Genomic DNA, 6488 nt, shown 5'->3' on the forward strand with positions numbered 1-6488 from the left:
GGTTGGTTGAGGTTTGTGGGTTTTCATATTCTGAACATTCGCACAGCCTCATGTCCTCTCTTCTCCCTGAGCCCCTCCTCCCAGGGCTTGGTAATTGTGGATCAGGTGAAGTTTGCATCCCCTCATTTCAAGGTCATGCACCAGTAGGACCATTTTCCTGACTCAGAGGGCACGTAATTTCACAGCCGTGTACTCCTCATTAATCCCCCCGAGTGGGGGCTTGGGAAGTTCCAGATCACAGGTTTGTTTTTGTCTTGTTCTCTGACTCAATGCTTCACAAAGGGATTAGATTAACCCCTTTGATTGTATTTGTGTCTCACTGCCTCCTGTTCGAAATAAAGTGATTTCTGCCACCTTCTCTCCTGCCCCCATAGCCCACTCCTTCCCATTTCCTGTCCTCATATTTTTTCCCTCTCATTTAATGAATAGGTTGCAGTTCATTAAAGAGAGATTTGTGGCAAATACAGGGAATTGTTCATTTATGGTAGTAATTACAGCTTTCTTTTCAGATAGACATATATATGTATGTATATATTTTTCCATTCTCTTTCAGAAGCCCATTGATATAGTCTCCAGGATTACCACAAAGATGAAAATGTGTTGTCCAGTGGGTGTGAATTGAAGTCCCTCTGGGTTTGAATTCTTATAGTTCCTAAAAATTAGAATGTCCTGAAACTAGAACATTATTAATTTGTTTCTCTGCGCTGTTGGCTTCTAGGATGAGTAGGCACACGATCTCAAGCAAGATCTTGCCTCATTTAAAAATGGCTCCTTTGTATGGACTCTGAGAAACAAACTGAGGGTTCCAGAGGGGAGGGCGGTGGGGGGATGGGTTAGCCTGGTGATGGGTATTAAAGAGGGCACGTACTGAATGGAGCACTGGGTGTTATACGCAAACAACGAATCATGGAACACTACATCAAAAACTAATGATGTAATGTATGGTGATTAACATAATATAATAAAAAAAATTTTTTAAAAATGGCTCCTTTCTTCTTCCCTTTCCCGTCTCATTCCTGATCCTGATGGCTTCTGTGACTCTCAGCAACCACAAAAAGGACCCTTCTGGGCCTTTTACAGTTTCTCAGGGTGTGTGAGCCATTGCAAGCCCTCTTTGCAGGTACTGAGATTTCCCACTTTCCATGATGGTAGCAGTAACAGCTGTCCTATAGCCAATGTTTTCATGCACTGGGCACTTCCCCCTCCAGCCCCACTGAGGTAGGCGTTGCTGAGCCCATTTTATGGGCTAGGAAGCCAAGTGTAGGAGGGGTTAAGCAACTCACCTAAAGTCCACACTATTAGAAGGTTGTAGCCAGACTGAATTTAGCTCTCCTAGATTTCATAGTCCACACTGTTTCCTTCCTCTGTTCCATCCTGCTTTCTCATCTGAGCTGTTCTAGGCTCCAAATTTAATTAATTAATTAATTAATTTGAGAGCGAGAGAGTGTGCCCGTGTGCACAGAGGGGAAGGGCAGAGGAAGAAGGAGAGAGAATCTTAAGCAGGCTTCACGTTCAATGTGGAGCCCAATGTGGGGCTTAATCACAAGACCCTGAGATCATGACCTGAGCTGAAGTCAAGAGTTGGATGCTTAACCGACTGAGCCACCGAGGTGCCCCTAAACTCTAGATTTAAAACCAGTAGGCCTGTTTTCAAGTTTATATGTTTGCAAATGCAATGTGAAGCTGTACTCCATTCGAAGGGATGATGCATTCCCTTTTTCTCTTTCTCATCCCTTCAACAATAAACACGAGCTCAGAAATAATCAAACAGAATTAGAGTGTGCTGGGCTCCATTCCAACTTAAGAGACAGGATATCAAGCCTGCCTAGACAACTGCCTGCCCTCTCTTCAGGGAAGCAGGGGAATGCAGGGATGGAGAGCATCAGCTGTCAGACAGACTGGGTTTAAATTCTGACTTCTCTGCTTCCTAACGTTATTTTATTTTCTCTAGTCTGGAACACAGATTGTTGTGAGGATTAAAAGTTAACACGTGTATAGCAACTTTAGAAGGTCTCTGGCTCAGAGCAGACACTCAATAAGTTAGAGCTGTTGGTTTCGTTGTTGTTAGGAACACCATGGTCCACAGTGGGGTGCCTGGCTGGCTCAGTCAGTAGAGCATGAGACTCTTGACCTCAGGGTTGTGAGTTCAAGCCCCACGTTGGGCATGGAGCCTACTTAAAAAACAAAACAACAACAAAAACACATACTCTATGGTCCACCAGACAGAGAACACCAGGAACACACCTGGAGCCAAACCAAAGTTAGGTTTGCTTATTTGCTGCCGCCCGGATGGTGCCCCTCAGGGATCTCTAAGGCAAGTTGCTAAGAGCCATTCGGAGGGGCTTATTGTAGGATCCGGGCTTGTGCCCAGTAATTCTAAGGAGCATTTAAAGAAGCAGAGACCAGTGTTGGATGGGTGCTGGTAGTCTGATGACTGGATAACCTGATAGTGTTTTATCCAGGAAGCAGGGGGATTAAAATGGGACCATCGCTGTCACTGGTAAAGCAGCAGAAGGTACTCCTTTAGTCACGGGATGAGGGATGTTTCGTATCCTTGTCTCTGTCTCATGTCACACATGGGCTTGGACAGACTTTGTCTCGGCCTCGTTCCCCCGCATCTACAGAATGACTTTGATATTTGTTTATTCTTGTGAGAATTGTGTATGTGCAGTTGTGAACGTTGTGGCTTAGGAGGCAACTGCCAAGACTTTTTTTTTTTTTTTTTTACCACTTTCTCATTGATCAGAAGCCTTCTCTGACATTTTTTTAAAAAGACAGATACTTAATAGAACTTACCAAATGCCTTCTCCTAAATGTCTTAAAAGATAACCCTCACTTTATCCTCATAAGAACCCTGTGAGGGAAGTACTATTACCTCGATTTTAAGATGAGGAACTTGAGACAGAGAGCAGTTCAGTAACTTGCCCAGGGTCACAGCTAGTAAGTGACCTGTGATTACTATTCTCTGACGTGTTCCATTTTCTCATGGAAGGAAAACTCACCTCAGGCATTTGGCATTCCCTTTAGATTCAGAGAATTCTGATAACCTCTCTTGTGACTGAGGCGAAATTAAAGATAGGAGTTCCTTTCTCCTCTTTGCTATATTGCATTTATTTAAGTGTGCAGATGGATTCTGGGTGAGGAAACATTAATTTGTGGACTTGGGTCAAGAGGTTGGGAGGACTCAGATGCTCTTGGAGCTTTTATGGGGCTGGTTGCATAATGTGGTAGGAACTCAAGGAGGTGGGTTGTTAAGGCGAAAAGAGTTGAGAGACAAATAGGGAGACAGCTGGACAAAATATTTTATTACAGACAGTTTCGTGATATTGGCGAGACAATAAAGTTTTATAAAATACTGAAGTCAGTTAGGGTCTGGATTTTCTATTTCATCACAGAGAGGCCATAATTGCTATGACGGAAGAGGGCCCTGGTAGTGAAAATGAAATTCAGAAAGGTAATATAAACACGTAATAGGGAAAGAACTTGAAAAATTCTTATTTTAAAAGCTAATATTTGGTCATATAACAAATATTCCTTGAAAATGTAATATATGCATGGCATTGTGTTAAGTCCTGGGAATACAGTATATTACAGGGAAGACAGGGTCCTGACCAAATTCCTCCCTTTTTAAATTCCATTCAGCAAATACTGAGCACCTAACATGTGGTAGGCACCACACACACCAGAAAAACTAAACCAAACGGACCAACCAACAAAAATAAAAACAAGCCCCAAACCAAAATTCAAATAAAAAACAGACACATACTCCAATGAAATGAAATGAAATGAAATGAAATGAAATGAATTAAAAGTAGCCTTTGCCTTCAAGTTACTCATTCTTTGCTGGCCAGCAAATGAGGAAGACTTTTTCTTGGCGACAATATTTTGAGATAAAGAGGACTCTTATTCAAAGCTGCTGCTCAGACTGCTCTGCTGTCTGCAAAATACATTTCTTTTTGGCCCCCAGATTAATGTTCAGCTCACTCTTATGGAGTGCAGGCACGAGGCACGGACTTTCGCCATGGCCTTTTCTCTCCCCGCAAGAATGTGGGCATTTTTCATTCCGCCATACGGTGAGGTGCTGAGGCACAGAGTGGGCAAGTGAGGTGCCAGGCTTCACACGGCTGGAAATGATAGAGATAGGATTTACACTCAGGTCTCCTGTCTTCACGGAAAGTGGGAACTTCAGGCAGTTGCCGAATCTTTACACTCTTGTTTTTTCACTTGCTTCATCCCTCAAACAAAGTCCTCACTAATTTTTACATTTACTAACTCCACGGAGCTACTCTCTTTCAGAAGACAAATGAAGGCTTCCTTTTCTTTTTTTTGTTAGATAGGCAGTGTTTATATGTAATTATGTACTTCATCTATGGCGATGAGATAATAAAGAGAAAAAGGCAAGCGTGAATGACAAGCTTTGTCTTTGGGGGGTCTCAGGCGCATGTGCCTTTTTATAAGTTTGGGTCTAGAATTCTATTTTCTCATCAAGCTCTTCACCATCAAATATGAGGAAATGTTTTGCTTATGTTCCGTGGCCTCAACCTGGGAATTTTGATGAACTCAAGCGTTTCTGTTTTTATTAAGGCAAGTCTTTCAAACTTTTTTTGGATATGATAAAAGCATAGGTATTTGATCAGCTATTTCTGTGAGAAATAACTACGAAACCTTTTGGAGGGGAGTTTGCAGACACACATGGCAAGGACCACAAGCTCTCCTGTTGGACATGACGCTGCCCTCCGCTCTGTGACCCATGTGGGGATTTGTTGGAATAAGACCTGAGATCTTGATGGTACTACAGCCAGTCTTCTTCATTTGTGGATTCACATCTGGGGATGTCTATTTGGAGAAGTTATCTTTTGTAACAGCCTTTGTGATTTTTTTCTTTTCTTTTGCTTGGAGTGAGCTGGGGGGAATGGAGCTTGTTTTCGTAGTCCTTGTCGTTGAACCGTATTATCCTGGTATGGTGTGCATATTAAAATTCACATCTTTCCATTAGCAGGAACTTATTCTGCATTTTCTCTATTCCTTAGGGGCTGGGTTATCCCATTTATAATTATTATTATTATTTTTTTTACAATTTATTGCTCAGATGCAGTTTTGTCTTATAGAAAAGCATCTCACTAACCTCTTGCCCTTTCCACCCATATACTCCTGCACTGTGTTTTAAACCTCAAGAAGCCCCCACTTCCCAAGTGCAATGCCTGGAGATTTTTCCAATAGGAAACTAGAAAAATTCCCACATTCTGCAGCAGTTTCAGTACCAGCAGAAGCATCAGCTGTTTGCTGCTGTCCCTTTGGGACCACAAAATCAAACAGTAATATTCCTGATATGGACAGAGCCTGGGCTTCAATTATTCAGCAAGAATCACAGTTGTGCAGGGGAAAGCGGCATGCCAAAGTGGACCCACACAGGCCTGGGAGTGGAAACTCCACATTTTAATTTAGATTCTGCCCTGATGCATTGCACTCCTGGGCGAGTCTCTGCACCTTTCTGTGTCAAGGCCTTCAGGTGCTAGATCCATTGCCTGCAGCTCTCCATCACGTTGTGGTGAGAGAACAATATCTCTCCCGGGTGCCTTTCCCTATGTCTTCTTTCAAGCCTTTCAACTGTTAGGCGTGGAAAGCTCATCGTCCCTGGGGGCAGGCAAACCCTGATCCTTCTCATCTTGGTGGAGGGTCAAAAATGTCACTTTTTCTTCAAAGCCACCCAGCCTTTGGAATCGGCAGTACCCATCAGTCTGCCCGTAATACAGAGGATACAAACTCTGGTTTCTGTCTGACTTCAGCGAGGTGGGAGCCAGCTTTGCACTGAGCTGAAAGGAGGAACAGACCAATGTTCAAGTCCTGGCTCCACCACTTGTCTTTTTTTCACCAATTTGAAGACACATTTTTAACTTGTCTGAAATTGAGACGTATTCTAAAATCAAGAACATTTTTGCATATTGTCATAGTTTAACTTCCAGCATTTTTTCTTTCTTAGGGGGACATAAAATAATGGTGAGTGATCAAAGTCGACTTAGAATCAGTAAAATGCTAAACAGTTGTGTGGCTACATGCAGGTCATGTAGCATCTCTAAACCTCTTCTGTTTATAGAATGGGATGATAATGGCAATGATGCTGCAGGTTTGTTGTGAAGATAAGACAGGATATATTATTGAACTTATCAGAGAATTGGACAGTAGACACCATTCAATGGAGGTTCCTTGATAGAATCTTTAGATCCAGAAGATACGGGGGTAAATGGAAGTCACTGTTTAATATTTCTCTTCTCTTTTGTCATATAGAGTTGGGCCTGCTCTCTTCTAAATGATGTCTGTGTTGACACAGGCCAGCTTTTATTACTAAACTATGGCAACCTTTTCTCCTCTTCTCTCCCCTTCCAATGCCTTCTCCAATCCCATTTCTGACTGTGTGAAAAAGATAGGGGAAGAAGAGTCATTTAAAATTTGAAGCCTAAAATACCACAATATTAGTTCTGACCTCTTTT

This window comes from Mirounga angustirostris, unplaced genomic scaffold, assembly GCF_029215605.1.
Source record: "Mirounga angustirostris isolate CCGP_5_RB_7025 unplaced genomic scaffold, mMirAng1.0.hap1 SCAF_4, whole genome shotgun sequence".
In the NCBI taxonomy this organism is placed as follows: domain Eukaryota; kingdom Metazoa; phylum Chordata; class Mammalia; order Carnivora; family Phocidae; genus Mirounga; species Mirounga angustirostris.